General features: G+C 42.5%; 1 non-coding gene across 1 annotated transcript; it reads right to left on the bottom strand.

Annotated features, from left to right (window-relative positions):
• Window positions 1-13,447: 13,447 nt before the first annotated feature.
• LOC118803622 lies at window positions 13,448-13,610 on the bottom strand. Its single transcript, XR_005006890.1, has one exon. It is a non-coding gene; the product is annotated as a U1 spliceosomal RNA (small nuclear RNA).
• Between the last annotated feature and the right edge of the window lie 7,039 nt (window positions 13,611-20,649).

Below are 20,649 nucleotides of genomic sequence, written 5' to 3'. Positions count from 1 at the left end.
AAAAACAGGCATGATTCTGTACTGGAAATCACTGCATGGGCTCAGTAACACTTCCAGAAACCAATGTCTGTGAACACAGTTCGCCGTGCAATCCACAAAAGTAAGTTAAAGCTGTATCATGCAAAGAAGTAGCCATATGTCAACACAATCCAGAAACGCCACCAACTTCTTTGGACCAAAGCTCATTTAAAATGGATTGAGGCAAAATGGAAAACTGTTCTGTGGTCAGAAGAATCAAAATTGCAGTTCAGACCTTTCATCAATAGAAAACATTTGGCACATCATGAAACAAAAAATCCAGCAAAAAAGTCTGTCAGGACTGTTGAGCAGCTAGAATCCTACATCAGACAAGAATGGGATAACATTCCTCTTCCAAAACTGCAGCAGTTGGTCTCCTCACCTCTCAGATGTTTACAGACTGTTGTTAAAAGTAAAGGCGATGCTACACACTGGTAGACGTGGCCCTGTCCCAACTTTTTTGAGATGCGTTGCTGCCATGAAGTTCTGAGTTAATGTTTTTCATGAAATGGTAAAATATCTCACTTTCAACATCTGATATGTGTTCTATGTTCTATTGTGAATAAAATATGGGTCTATTACATTTGCAAATCATTGCATTCTGTTTTTATGTACATTTATTTACATTTTACACAGCGTCCCGACTTTTATGGGATTGGAAACTGCTCTAAGCTCAAAGTGCCTTGTGTGGTTAAAGTGAATTATTGTGCCAAAATCTTGTGTGGCAAAGCCTCACAGTGGCTGGGGTCTGTGTGATTCCAAGTGCTTGACTCAATTCAGGGTTCTAGATGAGGTGCTCTTGTTGATGTGTCTAGTAAAACTTTGGCAGCATCTGGTAGCCAAAGTGAGAAATTGCAGACTGAGTACGAATAGAAATAAAAATGCTTCTTTGGCCTCCCTTGTGGCCCTTTCAAGATAGAGCCCTCTGGCTCCCTCTAGTGTCTGACTGAGTGTATTGTAAAATAACATAATTCTCCGACACTCTCTGGTGGTCAAACCAACATCATCCATCTTCAGAGCAGGAAAGCCAGAACAGCATCCGTTCTAGAACAGCATTTCTAAGGTATGCCATAGTTTTAGACGTGTGCCACCTAGCGGCTTGGAGTGTAATAGTAATATTTTGATATTTTGATGATGCAACGTCTAGAGCTGTTGAAGAAACATGATGGTGAGCAACAAGTACCTATCATACTCATTTCGGGATGTTATTTTTGTATTATTGTAATTTGTCTCTGTTATAAAGGATGAATATAGTGTACTTTAGTTATCTGTGTGGTTATTCACTGGTGTTTCATATTAAGTTGTAGCTAATTTGACTAATTTTGACACAAAATTAAGGCAGCAAACTAACATTGGCTAGTTTGCTAGATTTCATTAGCAGTACTTTTAGCTGTAAGACCTCGACTTAAAGTAGTTTTGGTATGTTTTTTCATCGTGATTTTAATGTTATTAGTGATTAACTAAATTCACTATATTGTTTAGTTCGATGTATATAGGCTACAGGTGCAAGCAAGAAATTAATGAACAGTACAGAGAAAGAGAGAGTTTAATATGCATCCACTTAAAGTACTCTAGAAATTTAATTTTGGCCTTTTGTGTTTTAGAATCTGCCCCGTGATGGACTGGTGACCTGTCCAGGGTGTATCCTGCCTTCCACCAAATGATTGCTGGGATAGGCTCCAGCTGCCCATGCAACCCAGAAAGATGAGCGGTTTGCACCAACTGTGTTCAGCGTGATTGGCTTGTTTCACCAGGATGACCAGGAGACGGATGTGATAAGAGGAAAAACAAACTCTTAAAAAGGGGGGGGTTCTCACTAATGAGCACATTATCTTAATGATCTTTAAAAAAAAAATCTTTCCTTGTTACAGTTTCATCCTTTTTTATGCTTTTATAAATGAGAAAATACATGAAACTTGTGTACTAACATTTGTTGGTTAGTCTGAAGAAGTGCAGCAGACTATTCAAATTTAAATTCTACTCAGAAAATGCTAATTCAACTGTGCATGTGTAACTGCATTTTCTACCATCAGTGTGCATGATTTAAAACCTAATGCAACTGCAAAAAGCATATTTGTATTTGTATGGTTGAAAATAAATTTTTCATATCATGGAAAACTGAATTTTTCTCACTTTTTTAAAATAAATGAGTTTGATGTAGCATGTAAACACCAAGAGCACCAGAATGGAAACAGCACCATTGATATTTTTACAATAGACCACTGTAGTCGTGTCGTCATTTTGTAGACGGTGCCATGCTCTTATCCTCATATTAGGAACTCCAGGTCTAAGCTCCATTTCTCTATGGTCAGAATGAATAGGGTTTTCGAAAAATTGCCTCTGTCGCACCCTGGGTTAAATAAAAAGGTTCAGAACCCAATACGTTTTGTCCTGTAACCATTCTTCTCTTGAATACCACTGGATCCTCTGAATTACGTGGTCATTAAAGAGGTGAAATATGAATATTGCTACATGTGAACTAAAGCTACTGCGCACTGAATTCACGTCATTAGACTGGCAGTCTCCTTAAGCAGGTATTGGCAGCGCGCATATCCATGTACAGACTGAGGGCAGATGAAAAGAAGTCAGAACAAAAGAAGCAGGTTTCCCTGCAGTTCTCTGTTCCTCATCTGATGCTCACTGAAACATGATAGATCTTTCCTTTTAGCTTGATTTAAAAAGATCTACAAACGTACCTGCACTCAGGCTAATATAGTGCAGACTCACTGCTGACCCCCCAGATAAACTGATTTAGGCTCTCAGAATATCCTAATTATTATTTTAATGCTGGTAACATTTTTCTGAGGACACTTTCGCAGGACAGCTTTTTGTTTAACCTTTTTTCCCGTTCCATTTTAAGTGGTGCAGCAGTCATGTTCTTAACTGCTGTGCCATTTGAGGTGGAACGTGAAAATTCGAACAAGCAGCCGGCGGAAAAAAAAAGACTTCAGCTTCATGGAGGGTTGAAAGGCATGATAGGAGGTTTCACTATTAACGATTAACAGCTGAGTAACATTACCTTATTTTTGCTGATTCACCAAACTAACAGGTCAGTATTTTGTCTTGCTTGCTAACGTTTGTGATAGCTAGTCACAGCTGCTGTACCATTTAAGGTGGAACATGAACATTCAAACAAGAAGCTTAATTTAGCCTTGTAGCTTTAACACGGGTAGTATTTTTGATAAGGAGTTTTAGCCCATCAAAATATCCTACCCAGAGGTTTCATTTACAGGTATATCTGTAATTATGCGCTACAGTAGAACATTTTGATAAGGTAGTACAGCTCATCAAACCACCGCCACAGCCCGCCTTAGTTTCGTGTAGCTTAGTGACATCAAATTGATGTGCAGTAGCTTTAGCTTGCATGTAGCAATATTAGTATTATTGCTCTTTAACGACCTCGTAATTCGGAGGATCCAGTGGTATTCGGAAGAAAAATGTTCACTGGACAAAACGTATCAGGTTCTGAACATTTTTATTTAACACAGAGGGCAAAAGAGGCAATTTTTTCGAAAAACCTATTTATTCTGGCCATAGAGAAGCTTAGACCCGGAGTTCCTAATATGGGCATAACGAGGACTACAGAATGATGCACGACTACAGTGGTCTATTAGCACTTTATAAATAGTTCACAAACGTGTTGTAGGAAGCTTATGCTAACATTATTAGCATGTGTGCTAGCATCTAGAGAGTGTTACTATTCTCCTTATTAACATTGAAAATATTAACAGTTAAGCCCTCCTGAGGTTTGTAAATGGAGGTCTGAGCAGATATGGTCTTCGTTCTGTTTTGTTCTTGTACCTTAAATTTTACACTGTTTACTATTTTTTTTTCCATGATATGGGATATGGACTTTTTAAGATTATGGGCCATGATTCACATAATATGCTCCCTTGGCAGAAAATAAACATGACTTATTTATGAAGGCAATCATGGTAGAAATATCTTATTTCAAGCTTTTTCTCGTCCTCACCGTCATCAAGAAGACTGTTTATATAACAAGTCTTTTAAAAATTTATTTTAATTGGTTTCTCTGATTGGCTGTTTGCTCCTTAAATATGTAAATGCATGCAAAACTCACATCAGATTTTTGGTGTGTTGTGTTGTGGGAAAGTTATTTGTACTGCTTGAAGTCCAAATAAATGATCTTATACACTGATCTTCTAGAGCTTGCTCTTAATAACAGTTTGTGCACTGTTGCTTTACCCAAATCCAGCTAATGCTGTTTGCTGCACTGCTAAGCTGGCCAGCCAAGCATAGTGATTTAGTAGATTTCAATTTGTGGGACATGTGCCCCCCAGTAGGAAAGGGTGTTTCTGCAAGGGGTCCACAAGTCATTTATATTTTTTAAAATGCAAAACTTAACTGTAATTAATAGATATTAACCTAAACCAATAATTTTAAACTTGGCAAATATTTTTGTTGGTGCACTCTCCCTCCTTGTCACCAGCAGATGGCGCAGTTCTGCACTGTCCCTGCTCATCACCAGCAGATGGCGCAGTTCTGCACTGTCCCTCCTCGTCACCAGCAGATAGCAAAGTTCTGCAGTGTACCTCCTCGTCACCAGCAGATGGCGCAGTTCTGCACTCTCCCTCCTCGTCACCAGCAGATGGCTCAGTTCTACACTGTTCCTGCTCATCACCAGCAGATGGCGCAGTTCTGCACTGTTCCTCCTCGTCACCAGCAGATGGTGCAGTTCTGCACTGTCCCTCCTCGTCACCAGCAGATGGTGCAGTTCTACACTTTTCCTCCTCGTCACCAGCAGATGGCGCAGTTCTGCACTCTCCCTCCTCATCACCAGCAGAGGGCGCAGTTCTGCGCTGTCGCTCCTCGTCACCAGCAGATGGCACAGTTCTGCACTGTTCCTCCTCGTCACCAGCAGATGGCGCAGTTCTGCACTATTCCTCCTCATCACCAGCAGATGGTGCAGTTCTGCTTTGTTACTCCTCGTCACCAGCAGATGGCGCAGTTCTGCACTCTCCCTCCTCGTCACCAGCAGATGGCGCAGTTCTGCACTCTCCCTCCTCGTCACCAGCAGATGGTGCCGTTCTGCACTGTCCCTCCTCATCACCAGCAGATGGTGCAGTTCTACACTGTCCCTCCTCATCACCAGCAGCAGGTGAAGTTCATTACTAATTAATGGTGTTTAGATTTAAGAGACACTGCTGAGTTTAAACCCTAAGATCTCCTTCAGCTGAAGCAAACTCAGCCTAGCTTACACAGCCCTCAGGTGGAGCTCTGACTGTGGATCAGGTCTAGAATGGAGGACTGAACTCTTCTCTTTATCTAGAACACCAACATGAGAACCACGTCTCTTAAAAAGATATTTGTGGTTAACTAAACTCCCAAAGAGAGAAAAGTGGGTGAGTTTAGATGATCTGAATGTTTCCACTGCAGATCAGGAGTTTATCTCTGATTTCTCTTTTTGAGCAAAGTGCACTGTGTGGATCTCGCAGTCTCTCTCCAACAGTCAGAAACTATCGCTCAGGTGAGGAGAAAGTCACTATGATCACTACTACAGAGCACTAAGAGCACCAGAAAAGAAACTAGAACAGCACCATCAATATTTCTACAATTAGCTCTTTGTAAACACTTCACAAAGGTTAAGTTAGCTAAGCTATAACTAACAGTCTTAGCATGTATGATAGCAACTATACAGTGTTTTTGTTACTATTCTCCTCTTTAACAGTGAAAACATTAACAGTTAAGCCCTCCTGAGGTTTGTAAACGGAGCTCTGAGCTGATCTGGTCTTGCTTCTGTTTTGTTCTTGTACCTTTACATTTTCACACTGTTCACTAAAATAACAGCATCATTTCATATAGTAATGTCTGATCAGCCTACATGACTGTGGAGCCGTTCTTCTTTCTTCATTTAGAGTCACTGTCCTTCTAACACCACACATCGTTGGCTGATCTGTTAACATTTCACTGGCTGATTAGCTCAGATGAATGGCATGATGTTTATATGAAACTCTAAAGCAGTTTTAAAGACACAGGGATGTTAAGCGGATAAATATTGAAAATGTTGGGCAAATAAATATTTAGCTTTAATAACCGATACTTAAATTCATAAAAGGCCACTTGAAGCTCCAAGGACCACCAAGCATTATACAGCAATGGAAAGAATGAGCAAAGGTCTGTTGTTTTTAAAAACCCGGGCCAAGTGACTTGGCCACTCCGGGGACAAATTTTTTTCTATGAATTATTTTCTTGTCTTGTTGCAATGACAATGGTACTTGAAATTGCTGAACAGCTGAATGTTGTCAGAGGGAAACACTCACTGCCCAACTTTGTAACAACTTTTTCATTTCCTTCTTCTGTGACAGTGGTACATGAAATTGCTGGAGAGCTGAATGTTGTCAGAGGAAAACACTCACTGCCCAACATTGTATCCACTTTTTTAATTTCCTGTTGAAGTAACAGTGGTACATGAAATCGCTGAACAGCTGAATGTTGTCAGAGGAAAACACTCACTGCCCAACATTGTATCCACTTTGTTGTTTTCTTAAATTATTTACTTTTTCAATAACCCAGACCAAGTAACTTAGCCACTCCACCACCCACCCCCCCTGCTGGGAACACTGTTTTTTCTATGATGTATTTTGTTGTTTTCTTGTTGAAATGACAATGGCACATGAAATCGCTGGACAGCTGAATGTTGTCAGAGGGAAACACTCACTGCCCAACTTTGTATATATTTTTTTATGTCCTGTTGCAGTGACAGTGGTAAATGAAATTGCTGGAGAGTTGAATGTTTTCAGAGGAAAACACTCACTGTCCAACTTTCCACCCAGTTTGTTTTTTTTTTTTTTAATTACTTACTTTTTTCAAAACTCAGGCCAAGTGACTTGGCCACTCCACCACCGCCCATATCAGGGACAGTATTTTTTCTATGATTCATTCTGTTGTCTTGTTGCAATGACAGTGGTAAATGAAATTGCTGGAGAGTTGAATGTTTTCAGAGGAAAACACTCACTGTCCAAATTTCCACCCAGTTTGTTTTTTTTTTTTTTAATTACTTACTTTTTTCAAAACCCGGGCCAAGTGACTTGGCCACTCCACCACCATCCATATCAGGGACAGTATTTTTTCTATGATTCATTTTTTTGTCTTGTTGCAATTACAGTGGTACATGAAATGGCTAGACAGCTGAATGTTGTCAGAGAAAAACACTCACTGCCTAACTTTGTATTCACTTTTTTGTCATTCTGTGGAAGTGACTGTGGTACATGAAATCGCTGGACAGCTGAATGTTGTCAGAGGAAATCACCCACTGCCCAAGTTGTGTCCACTTTTTTCATTTCCTTCTTCAGTAACAGTGGTACATGAAATCGCTGGAGAGCTAAATGTTGTCAGAGGAAAACACTCACTGCCCAACGTTGTGTTTTTTTAATTACTTGCTTTTTAGTTGAAATGTGTTTAAAAATGAAAGATTTCACTAATTGTACATAATACATCCCTATTAACTGAAATAATTTCATATTACTGCAGGAAATCAGGAGGAGGAGACTTACTTACCGTCACCTGTTGAAGAGACTCACACATTCAGAATGAGATGCTTAGTTTTCTGGTATGGGGGCCTTGTCGTGGCAGAAGGACTTGTGTCGTCTAGGGATCTTCAGAGCTAAGTCGTCGGGAGCAACATGCTCCTGGTAGGATCTCCCAGGGCGAACAGATCTGGAGTGAAGACCCAGACTAACTCGATCCAAAAACTCTCCATGAAAAATGGACGCAGAAGATCGTGTACCTTACCCGGGAGAGGGTCACTGGGACCTAACCCAGGAGCCAGGCCTGGGGGTAGCGTCCCTCGGTGAGCACCTGGTGGCCGGGCTCAGCCCGAAGAGGCAACGTGGGGGAACCATGTGGGCCCACCACCTGCAAGGTCCAGCATGGGGGAGTGGTGCAGTGCCATACAGGCAGTAGGAAATTGCGGGGGGGGCCCTTGGTGGTCTAGGCTCCTGCGGCAGAAACTGGCTCATGGTACGTGGAACGTAACCTCACGGGGGGGGAGAGGTTGAGAGGTACCAACTAGATATAGTTGGGCTCACCTCCACCCACAGTGTCGGCTCTGGAACCAAACTCCTGGATAGGGGTTGGTCCCTCTCCTACTCCGGGGTTGTACAGGGTGAGAAGCGCCGGGCAGGTGTGGGGATACTCACGAGTCCCCGACTGGCGGCAGTGCAGTTGGAGTTTGTCCCGGTGGATGAGAGGGTCGCCTCAATGCGTATTAAAATCGCAGACAGGAAAACTCTGACTGTTGTGTGTGCTTATCTGTCTCTGTCCTGCATGTGACGCTCGACCATGTTAATATTTAACCATTCAACACGTTGTTGGAACCATAGAGAAACACATTGAAGAAAAAAGGCTTTTCACATACAAAATAAATGAAATATAAATACATACATAAAACACATAATCTCTTCTTAATCTCTGAACATGTAGAGTTTACAGGTTGTGTAAAGACACACCAGAGAAAACAGGTGGCTGTGATGATAGAAAGCCCCCATCGAGACGTTCATGACCTGATTAATAATCATCTTTATGATCTTGTGGTCTTGAACCATGAGGCCTCTAAAGTTTTTAATACTCTTTACTGAAGCGTCAGACCACTGAGAGGAGAACAGATACCACACTGAGCACAGACCACCGAACGACTGCACAAACCAGACACTTTCAGAGGCTGCACTGTTTAAAATGTGTGGGAACGAGAGCTGTGAACACAAGATGAACAGCATTTTATACAATCACAAACTGAAATAAACAGATCAAATCAAAGGAAATGGATAAGATGAAAAACTAAGTTTATCAAAACTTCTATTTGTACAAAAATACATTTTACAGATTTTTTGACCTTGTAATAATGGTCAAATCATGGAGTCTCATATAAAATATAAACTGTCAATGACGTTCCTGTTTATGAGGTCACTTATTAACCCTTTATGATGTTATCAGTACTGATAAGGAAAGTTCATGTTAATGTAATTAAGGCTGCAAAACTACAGGACTTAATTATTTAATACATTTAAAAACATTAAAAGTAACATAAGAACTATTCAATAATATCTTTACTGTACAATATACAATAATATACACCTAAGCACCTTTAAGCACAGGACAATAGAGAAAACAGACCAGCTGGTGATCAGAGCACTGATGAACTCTATACTCTACATATACTGAATGTTCAGAGTCAGTGCAGAGAGGAATGTAGGATGTTTGTGACAGAGCTGCAGGTACAGAGTACAAATACAAATATTATCATATTATTCACAAAGCTCAGTAAGATATGATAATAAATCTACTGCAATATTTACAGCAGGTGGTGAATGTTAAAGCCCTCCAGTCTAAAAGATTCTGGGTTTATAAAACTCAGTTTGGGTAGTTTTCAATCACACCACTGTATCACTATTAAACAGAACACATGCTGCGTCAATCTAATCCAGCAAGCTGGGCTGATTATTCAAACCATATTTTGGTTCATACTGACTACAATGCTGGGATTGTGTGCTATAATAATACGTATAATATGTTTTCTTACAGTCATTTTAGTAATAATATATTTTTTAAATAGTCTAATTTATTTACACTTCTCTTTCACAAAAATATAAATAATAATCTCTAGTTTACTGAAATAATGTTATTAAGCATCAACCAAACTCAGAGACTCAGCATCAGTGCTGTGTGTCACTGATTTGATGTCTTTATGCTGCAGCTGCAAACAGGAACTGGGTTGAGGCTGAAAATTAAACAAAGCTCAGATGTACAGCGGCCATTTTAACACCCACTCAAATTAAATGTTTATGCAGTGTAAATAAGCCCTCACTGTCTACAGAGAACAAACCTCTATATGACACTTTTCTGCACAGTTTAGTGCACAATTTCTGCCACTTCTCCATTTTAAATCTATTCATTCAGCCCAGTGGGGCCCAAATTTTTCCATGTGTGCTGGTACAGTGGACTGAAAACGTAGTGCTAGTTACACTTTTATTAATGTGCCGTGTTTAGTTCTGTTTAGTGTTACTAAACTCAGTGTTATGTTTAATAACAGATGAACTATTGAATATTACACTTTAATTTCATAAGCTGCAGTTTAATAAGGTAAAAACTTGTGTACAACTAACAGTGTCATTATCTGTCACTGAGACTGACCCAGTTCTTAACCCAGCGGCTGAGGTACACTGAACTGCCCAGCACTGTCCAAATAACACAACACAACACTCCAACAGTCACCCAGTGTTTGGATAGAAAAAGTAACTCAGCAGTTTATGGAGTTTTTTTTTTTTTTGAAATTCATCAAACAAACAATACAAAAATTAAAGTTAACAAAGAAAACATCACCTGATTTATAGATTATTAATTGTGCTGATCTTGAGAGCAGATTCAGCTCTTATATTGGGGTTTTATTTGGGTTGGGATTAATGATTACCTGTAAAAAGCTGAATTGAAACCTATTTCATCTAAAGGATTACTATATTAAAGGAATGTAATCTGATTACTTCACTACTTTTGAATTAATTGTCCTTTTAAAATTATATCAAATTAAAAAAAGAGGGGAAAAATCAATAATTTTCCTGAAAACAAAGCAAACAAGATAACTGCACTGTTTTATGAGACACAATGATACTTTATCTGATTACCGTCTGTTTCACTGTAACAGGATTCAGTTTCCTTTTTTGTATCCTGATTATAAAACACTGTTACATCTATTCCATTACTACCAAACCCTGCTGATAAACTGATATCTGATTATTGAGAGCTGAGCACAGACAAATTACACCGACTGTTCAGCCTGAACTGATGTTTGGTCAGTGTAGGGGTCTGTGTGTGTCTGAGTGATTTTCTTTCTGCAGATCTCCACACACCCCAGGGGGTCTACAGTCACTCTCAAACTCAACAGACACTCACTGATCACCCACAGGACCCAGCTACTCCGATAAAGGTACACAATCAGAAAAGGCAAATATAGGATCATAGTGATCATCGCCAAAGGAAACAACACGTTTATGTTTCTTGTTTCTATCAGCACTGTGGATTTTAGTAGACATTCCACAGGTGACTGAACATAAGGAGACTGTCACAGCTAACAGTGGTAACAGACTGAAAAGGTGAAACGGTGGTGCTGTGGAAAAGATGGACAGACAAACAAACGTGAATCCAACAGCAGAGATTATAACAGAGCAGGGAATAAAGAAAACATGAGCACAGCAGAGAACATATCTTAGAGCAAGACCAGCCTCTAACACCATCATCTGCTGGACGAAAACACCACAGACTCTTAACGCTGACCAGAAAGAGGACAATATCCTGCATGTCGTGTCCTCACACCTTTTACATACTAAAAACACAGACGGCAGTAAGGCAGTGGTGACACCCACTCTCTATATGATCTAACTAACATATTGTTTATCAAATTTAACACTGTTTTTAAATGTTCCAAAATAAATACATTCAAACTGGAATATAAATGCTCAGAGAAATAAAGACTCAGGCAGGACAAAATAAATCAAAATTAGGCTTTATTGGTATTTTATCATTACACTTTTACAGTAATAGTATATTTACATTATGTTAAATAAACTGTGCTCTTACCTCCGCAGATGGCAATGCTGCTCTAAAAGACTAGAATGCTGTTCTGACAGATCATACAGGAAGACCACCTCCCGCCCCTTCATGCTGAAAATATGTCAAAATATGTCAATGTTGATTATTTTGTTAACAGTAGCGCATGTGAAGGTTTGGGATGTTAGACGGTGAGTGGACAGTCAGTTCAGTTGGCTTGTTGGACACAGGAGAAATGGGCTGGAATGAAGACCTGAGCAACGATGACGAGAGCCAAATAAGATCAAGGTTCTCCTAAACAGGCCAGCAACTTACTGCAGCTGATCCAGAACACAGCAGCACAACTTTTCTTCAGTCTCGCTAAGTGCACTCATGTCACTCCATGGTTGCGTCCCCTTCACTGGCTTCCTGTAGCTGTATACAACAGATTTAAAACCCTAATGTTTGTATACAAAGCCAGACCCGTCTCTATCTGACTTATGGTAATGTTCGAAACTCAGTCCATACCTTTAGCTCTTTGAGCATCAAATAGAGCTCAGCTTGACCTGCCACCCTTCAGGACGCACAGAAGACAAGCATGAAGACTTTTCTCTGTCCTGGAACCTGAGGGTGATGGAGCGACCTTCCACTGGTTGTCTGAGCAGCAGAGTCTCTCACGGACTTCAAGTGAAAACTGAATGTCCATTTCTCTGTGAAGCAGTTCAGTGAGCACTAATCTAGAACTTACTGAAATACACTGTACTGCAGTTATGCTGTGTCTTAATTCTGTATCTCTCTTTCCAGGTATCAGCACTGGCTTTTGTTTCTGACAGTGTCTGAGCTCAAGGCTAGTCTAGACTCTATGACACAGTCTGAGTGGACAACAAAGCATGTTGGCCTTAAATATACATTTTCTTTCCTTATGTTTTAATCAGCATTCCAAATATATGAATGATGCTATAAATGCACAATTATTATTATTATTATTATTATTATTACACTCAAGCTTACACATTACATTAGAATGTTTGGGCCAAAAAACCCACAAACAAAATGGATAGAATTAACAGCACCAGCCAGCCAGCCAGCCAGCCAGCCAGAGTAACACACTTTGGAACAAGCATAAAACAAACCATGCGCCAAACACCCAAAAACGAGTGCAGAGCTGCAGGCCGAGGTCCTGACCCCAGCAGCTGTGGCGTTTGGCTGGGAGAAGATGCATGGCAGGCTTTCGCGGGTCAGTGCGCCGATCATGCGAAGTCGTCACGCGGCGGCTGCCGTGACGTGCTGCGCTTGTGTGAGACGACATAAACTAGGAAACGCTTCACGGATTTGCATGTTATCCTTATCCAATTTTAGTATATGTACTGCCATAGCTAGCACGCAACACCTATATGCCGCACTCACTTATACCTGCCGTGTCCGCACAAGGTTTCTGAGAGAGGGCACGTTTCGGAGTCGTGTCGGCTTCCGAGCGGCTTATTTCAGGGCCACAAAATTGCCAGCACCCCCTGGCGTGCCCTTTGGTCCCAAGGAACACTGTGTGTCTTGCAGGCACTGGTAATCCTAGTACGTGCGTGCCTGTCACGCTTAGTACACGGGAAAGAAGCACAGAAAGGCGCTTTGGAGCAGGCACAAAAGAAAGCATGGGTGAAACACCCAAGGGCAAATGCGGAGCTGCAGGCTGCTCACTCAGAGGGTGAAAACAGACCCCGTTTGGCTGGGAGAAGATGCGTGGGACGCCAGTGTGTCATGACTTTTTGGTCCACGGGCACACGCGGTGCTAAAGAGTAGGCTGCGGAAGCTTCCGTGGAGTTGCAAAGAAGTTGACACGCCGCTGGCAAATCCACAGAGGCTTAGTTCTTAGTTCTGTTCTTAAACACAAGCTTGTCAGGGGAGAGCGCGACCGCAGTCCCCCACTACCAGAAATTATGCAGTCAAGATTCCCGCATTTGGGGAATTCGTAAGGGTCAGCACAACCGAAGTGTGCTCATTACCCCAAATTTTGTTGATGGACATGAATGAGTTAGAAAATGCCCATATTCTACATTTTTCTTTGGCTTTATTTTTCTTTGTGTTACTTCTATGTCATTTGTTTTGTTTTTTACACCAAAAACAACCACAAATCATTTTTACCTGACCATTTTTCCACTTCTTATCCCTTGGCTGTTTTCCTACTTTGCCTTTAAAACTAACATTTGTAAATGAGCCCTGTTCTGACTGGATGTCCTGTATTCACTCAAAAATATAACTTCAGTGTGAGTGGGCAGGGCCAAAATGCTATTTGTGCGACATGACATATGCAAATGAATTGGTTTTTGTGACATCCCAAAAGCAAATGAATTTTTACCAATTTTAACACTTTCAGATTTTTTCATCGTGCTGTATAAATTACAAGTGTTCGTCACTAGGGGCCATCCACATCCACTCATGGACAGTTCAGAGTCCTCCACCGAGGGCTGTAGTAAGTCAATTACCAGCGTTGTCAGATTGTGTGGGTTTCCACCAGTCTCAGGTTGTGATTGGATTTGGTGGGGGAAAAGTTCTTAGATCTGGTTTGTCATTATTTTTGGCAGGTTTTATAATGAATATTTAACTAATAAACTGCATTACTCAATAATGCAGCTTAAATGTGAATTGTTAGCTCCTCTCCCCATCCAGCCATTTATCATTATTGCTATTTATTTGCCTTTCTGATTGAGATCATAAGTCCTATAGTGCCACTGTAAAAATGTTAACACTCTGAAAACACTGATGAGTTTGTGCGAGCTTCTTAAAATAGATTTTTTTGTTTTTAATTTCTGAATAATTCAGTCCTTGAGATGTGAGTTGTTCAGAGTGGTTTGGTGGTAGAAATACTCTAGAGAATCATATTGAGTCAGAACTGTTCACAGTGGTGGTGATAGGAATCAGACATCCACCTCTAAAAGCTTCCTCACAGAAAGTTATTACATGAAATGGTTCTGAATAAACTGCCTGATGTCTGAGATATTGATTTATGATAGTTTAATGATACAGTTTTGGCTTAAAATGTGGTTTAATCCTTTTTTAATCCATTCATAGTGGAGGGGTACATGCAGGGTGTTGTGAGGCAAAAGAGTCCCCAAAAAAAACTTATTTATTCAGATTTTTCTCTACTTTACCATCATCATCATCATCATTACATGCAAAAACTGAGTAGACACATGTAGGTTCACTGATGGTTTTGGATAGTAAAAAACTGGCTATATTTGTGTTGTAGACATCATGACCCCTAGTTCCTATCACCAACACTGTAAAGAAATCAGAGCTTGTAAGTTTCTCTATGATGAACCACTTCACACCAAACCACTCTGAATGACTCTGTTTAACTCTTAACCATTCAGTATTACAGAAATTTTTGAAAATTGGTGGAGTTTAATTTTTAAGATATGGAAATTAGGTAAGATAAGGCATTATCTTATAATTTAAGTAAATTATCAACTAAATTAATTAATGGATATTATGTTATTACTTTCTTTGTCATTTGGGACAGAGATACTAAAACATGAAAAGGTTTTGGGTTTTTTTTTGCATCAGCAACAAAATAAACACTTTTGTTTAAAAGGCAGACAGCGACATCTAGTGGCAGCTGCAGTATCTGCCTGCTAATGTTTGAAGCAGTTAATGTTAATATACCCAAAAGCTACTTTGCTAAGATGTTGTAGAAGTACTGTGTCATTTCACATTATGGTTAAAATTACGCTGAACTGCATTTCTTTTGTATCTTTTCGGTTTTGAACAATGTCAGCCTGGAAACTACAAAAACAACAACCATACTTGCTACACCATACAGTAGCATTGCCAGGTTTAGCCAGTTTTGTTAATGATCGAGAATTTTGACTAAAATTTTACTCCAACACATAACTTAATGCATTAAAAAATAAATAAATAAATAAATAAAAACTGCTTAATTAGTCACTAGAATAGTTAAACTCTACATGATCTTCACACTGTAAACCCTGATAAGTTATGGTTAGGAACCAGAATGACAACACACAGACGGTGAAGAGACACGCCCAATATGTAAATATATGGCACTAAGAGCCAATAAGAATGATGTGAGTTTTACTCAAGAAGGTTGCATTGACCAACCATTTTTCAAGTAAAGCTGATAAGTCTAAACTAAATTGCAATAAGTTTATCCCATTTGATGGGACCTTTGCATTTAAATGTAATCATTTATGCTATCACATTAGGCCACACAAAATTTTCAAGTCTTTAAGAACAACCCATTATTGACCTTTTTGTATTTGCATGTAAAGCCAAGTTGAAAACCACCACAACCCAGAAGTGAATATTCTTCTTGATTTGACTTGTCCAGGGTGTATCCTGCTTTCTGCCCAATAACAGCTGGGATAGGCTTCAGCAGCCCACCACGACCCAGAAGTGAATATTCTTCTGGGTCGTGGTGAGCTGCTGAAGCCTAGCCCAGCTGTTATTGGGCAGAAGGCAGGATACACCCTGGACAAGTCACCAGTCCATTGCAGGGCAGACAGACAGACATACACATTAACACCTAGGGCCAATTGAGCATGTCCAATTAGCCTGACGGTATGTCTTTGGACTGTGGGAGGAAACCAGATAACCCAGAAGAAACCCACACAGACACGGGGAGAACATGCAAACTCCACACAGAAAGGACCCTGGTCGGGAATTGAACCCAGGCCCTTCTTGCTGTGAGGCAACAGCGCTATCCACTGCGCCACTGCGCCACCACGCCACCCGAAAAATTGAATATAATACATTTAGGTAAAGTTACCTTAACTCTTAAATATTCTAAAAAAACAATCTCACTCAAAATGAGTTACTATGTCAGCGATTCATTTTTGAGATAATTTGATTTTTTCAGATTAAGTTACTCCAACTTTCTGTAGTATTTGTGTTAACTTAATTCTTTAGTTAAGATGTGCAAGAAGTTTTACAGTGTAGTCGTCATTTTCGCCTGAGGCGCCAGAATGTAACTGCTGCACCATTTTAGGTGGAATGGGAGAATTCAAATAAGAAACTGACTGAATAGGAGGGAGGGGGTTGTTTTTTTATCTCTTCTTTTCTCTCTACTCACCAAACTGCGCTCTCTGAATGATGCTGACTTCCTGGCCTCCCTCAGGCATTTGGGCACAGGATTGCCACATTGCCCCTGTAATTTGCAGCCAAAAGTAGTCTGAAAACCCTGCAGGGATGCAAACAAAGTATCAAAAACAGCCAAGAGTCAGCTTTTAAATCATTTAATACTTAATAATACACAGGGAAAATCCCTACACAAGTACAAGTAAAAGTATTAGTAAATACACCGATCAGGCATAACATTATGACCACCTCCTTGTTTCTATGCTCATTGTCCATTTTATCAGCTCCACTTACTATATAGGTGCACTTTGTAGTTCTACAATTACAGACTGTAGTCCATCTGTTTCTCTGCATACTTTGTTAGGTCCCTTTTACCCCGTTCTTCAGTGGTCAGGACCCCCATGGACCCTCACAGAGCAGGTACCATTTGAATAAAAAAGTTCTCCTCTGTCCTTCACCAAACTGGACCTCTTTGTAGTGTTTTTCCTGCTGTTTTTTTGATTGGTAAATCTTTTAAATTTAACCGCGCTTCGTTCGTATTGAGTTCTGAGTTGATACCGTCATCATTTATTTTTACTCTGTAACGTCATGAAAATTAAAGTAGCGAAGTAAAAGCATTTCATTAAAAATTAACTCAAGTACGAGTAAAAGTACTATGATTTAATTCTACTCCAAAAAGTAACGTTGCAGGGAAAACTGTACTCATTACAGTAACGAGAGTAAATGTAATTCGTTACTTACACCTCTGATAATACAGTGTTTAGATCAAAATGGTATCAGTAACAAACTGTCCAACCTCTGAAAATGTGAAATAAAAAATTAAAATATTCATATTTTCTTAATACCCTTTCTGGATCGGGGCCTTGTCGTGGCGGAAGGGCTTGTGTGGTCTAGGGATCTTCAGAGCTAAGTCGTCGGGAGCAACATGCTCCTGGTAGGGTCTCCCAGGGCGAACAGGTCTGGAGTGAAGACCCAGACTAACTCGATCCAAAAACCTCCATGAAAAACGGATGCAGAAGATCGTGTACCCTGCCCGGGAGAGGGTCACCGGGACCTACCCCTGGAGCCAGGCCTGGGGGTAGCGTCCCTCGGCGAGCGCCTGGTGGCCGGGCAGCCCACGTAACCCGGCCGGGCTCAGCCCGAAGAGGCAACGTGGGGGGACCATGTGGGCCCACCACCCGCAAGGTCCAGCATGGGGGAGTGGTGCAGTGCCGTACAGGCAGTGGGAGATTGCAGGGGGGCCCTTGGTGGCCTAGGCCCCTGCGGCAGAAACTGGCTCTTGGTACGTGGAACGTAACCTCACTGGGGGGGAAGGAGCCAGAGCTTGTGCGGGAGGTTGAGAGGTACCAACTAGATATAGTTGGGCTCACCTCCACCCACAGTATCGGCTCTGGAACCAAACTCCTGGATAGGGGTTGGTTCCTCTCCTACTCCGGGGTTGCACAAGGTGAGAGGCGCCGGGCGGGTGTGGGGATACTCACGAGTCCCCGGCTGGCGGCAGTACAGTTGGAGTTTGTCCCGGTGGACGAGAGGGTCGCCTCAATGCGTATTAAAATCGCAGAGAGGAAAACTCTGACTGTTGTGTGTGCTTATGCACCAAACAACAGGTCGGAGTATTCGGCCTTCTTGGAGCAAGTGGGCGGGGTTCTGGAAAGGGTCCCAACTACAGACTCCATAGTCTTACTGGGAGACTTCAATGCTCATGTTGGTAATGACTGGGAGACCTGGAGAGGCGTGATTGGGAAGAACGGCCTGCCCGATCTAAACCCGAATGGTGAATTGTTATTGGACTTCTGTGCCAGGCATGGATTGTCCATAACGAACACCAAGTTCGAACACAAGGATGTTCATAAGTGTACATGGTACCAGAGCTCCTTGGGTCAAAGGTCAATGATCGACTTTGTTGTCGTTTCATCTGACTTGGGACCATATGTTCTGGACACTCGGGTGAAGAGAGGTGCTGAGCTGTCAACTGATCACCATCTGGTGGTGAGTTGGATCAGATGGCAGGGAAGACTGAGGGTTAGACCCGGTAGGCCCAAGCGAATAGTGAGGGTGTGCTGGGAACGACTGTCGGAGGCCCCTGTTCGGAATGATTTTAACTTCCACCTCCGAGAGAGCTTTTCTCATGTCCCAGAGGAGGTAGGGGACATAGAGTCTGAATGGACCCTGTTCAAAACCTCCATTGTGGAAGCTGCCAGGCGCAGCTGTGGCCAAAAGCTTGTTGGTGCCTGTCATGGCGGTAACCCAAGAACCCCCTGGTGGACACCGGTGGTGAGGGAGGCCGTCAAGCTGAAGAAAGAGGCCTTTAGGGACTGGATGGCCCGAAGGACTCCCGATTCAGCAGATAGGTACCGACATGCAAAAAAGGTGGCAGCTGCAACGGTGGCAGAAGCAAAATCCAGGGCGTGGGAGGAGTTTGGTGAGGCCATGGAAAAAGACTTTCGGTCGGCCTCGAGGAGGTTCTGGACAACTGTCCGGCGACTCAGGAGTGGTCGGGGTGACTGCGCCCAGGCTGTATTCAGCAGGGGTGGAGAAACTCTGACTTCAAATGAGGATATTGTCGGTCGGTGGAAAGAGCACTTTGAGGAACTCCTTAATCCGGGTGACATGCCTCCCTCACGGGAGTCAGGGCCAGAGGCCTCTGGCGTGTCAAGCTCCATTTCCCTGGTGGAGGTCACTGAGGTAGTTGGCAAGCTCTTCAGTGGCAAGGCACCGGGGGTGGATGAGATTCGTCCGGAGATGCTTAAGGCTCTGGATATTGTGGGGCTGTCGTGGCTGACACGCCTCTGCAATAGTGCATGGACCTCGGGAACAGTACCCTTGGACTGGCAGACCGGGGTGGTGGTCCCTATTTTCAAGAAAGGGGACCGGAGGGTGTGTGCCAACTATCGGGGTATCACACTGCTCAGCCTCCCTGGGAAAGTCTATGCCAAGGTGCTGGAAAGGAGACTTCGACCGATAGTTGAACCTCAGATTGAGGAGGAACAATGCGGATTCCGTCCGGGCCGTGGAACAATGGACCAGCTTTTCACCCTCTCACGGACTGTTGAGGGGGCATGGGAGTTTGCCAACCCAGTCTACATGTGTTTTGTGGATTTGGAGAAGGCTTACGACCGTGTTCCCGAGATATCTTGTGGGAGGTCCTCCGGGAGTATGGGGTGCCGGGGGTACTACTCCGGGCCATTCAATCTCTGTACGCCCGGAGTGAGAGCTGTGTTCGTATACTCGCCATTAAGTCGGACTCCTTCAGTGTTAGCGTTGGACTCCGCCAGGGTTGTGCCCTGTCTCCACTCCTGTTTGTGATATTCATGGACAGGGTGTCAAGGCGTAGCCGGGGTCAGGAGGGCATTATGTGTGGAGGCCGGAGGGTGGCGTCTCTGCTATTTGCAGATGATGTTGTTCTTTTGGCTGGATCACATGGATGCCTCCAGCGCACACTGGAGCGGTTTGCAGCTGAGTGTGAAGCGGTTGGTATGCGGATCAGCACCTCAAAGTCTGAGTCCATGGTCTTAGCCCGGAAAAGGATGGTATGCCCACTCCAGGTAGGGGGAAAGGACTTGCCCCAGGTGGAGGAGTTTAAGTATCTCGGGGTCTTGTTCACGAGTGATGGGAAGAAGGATCGTGAGATCGACCGCAGGCTGGGACAAGCGGCAGCAGTAATGCGGTCGCTGTACCGGACTGTAGTGGTGAAGAGGCTGTCTACCGATCGGTCTACATCCCGACCCTCACCTATGGTCATGAGCTGTGGGTAATGACCGAAAGAATGAGATCGCGAATACAAGCGGCAGAAATGAGCTTTCTTCGCAGGGTGGCGGGCTACACTCTATTTGATAGGGTGAGGAGCTCGGCCATCCGGGAGGAGCTCGGAGTAGAGCCGCTACTCCTCCGCATTGAGAGGAGCCAGCTGAGGTGGTTCGGGCATCTGATCCGGATGCCCCCGGGACGCCTCCCGGTGGGGGTGTACCAGGCACGGCCTACTGGAATAAGACCCCGGGGTCGTCC

The sequence above is a fragment of the Colossoma macropomum genome, unplaced genomic scaffold, assembly GCF_904425465.1.
Source record: "Colossoma macropomum unplaced genomic scaffold, Colossoma_macropomum, whole genome shotgun sequence".
Lineage (NCBI taxonomy): Eukaryota > Metazoa > Chordata > Actinopteri > Characiformes > Serrasalmidae > Colossoma > Colossoma macropomum.
The sequence above is the reverse complement of the archived record's forward strand: the minus strand, read 5'-3'. Positions and strand labels throughout refer to the sequence as shown.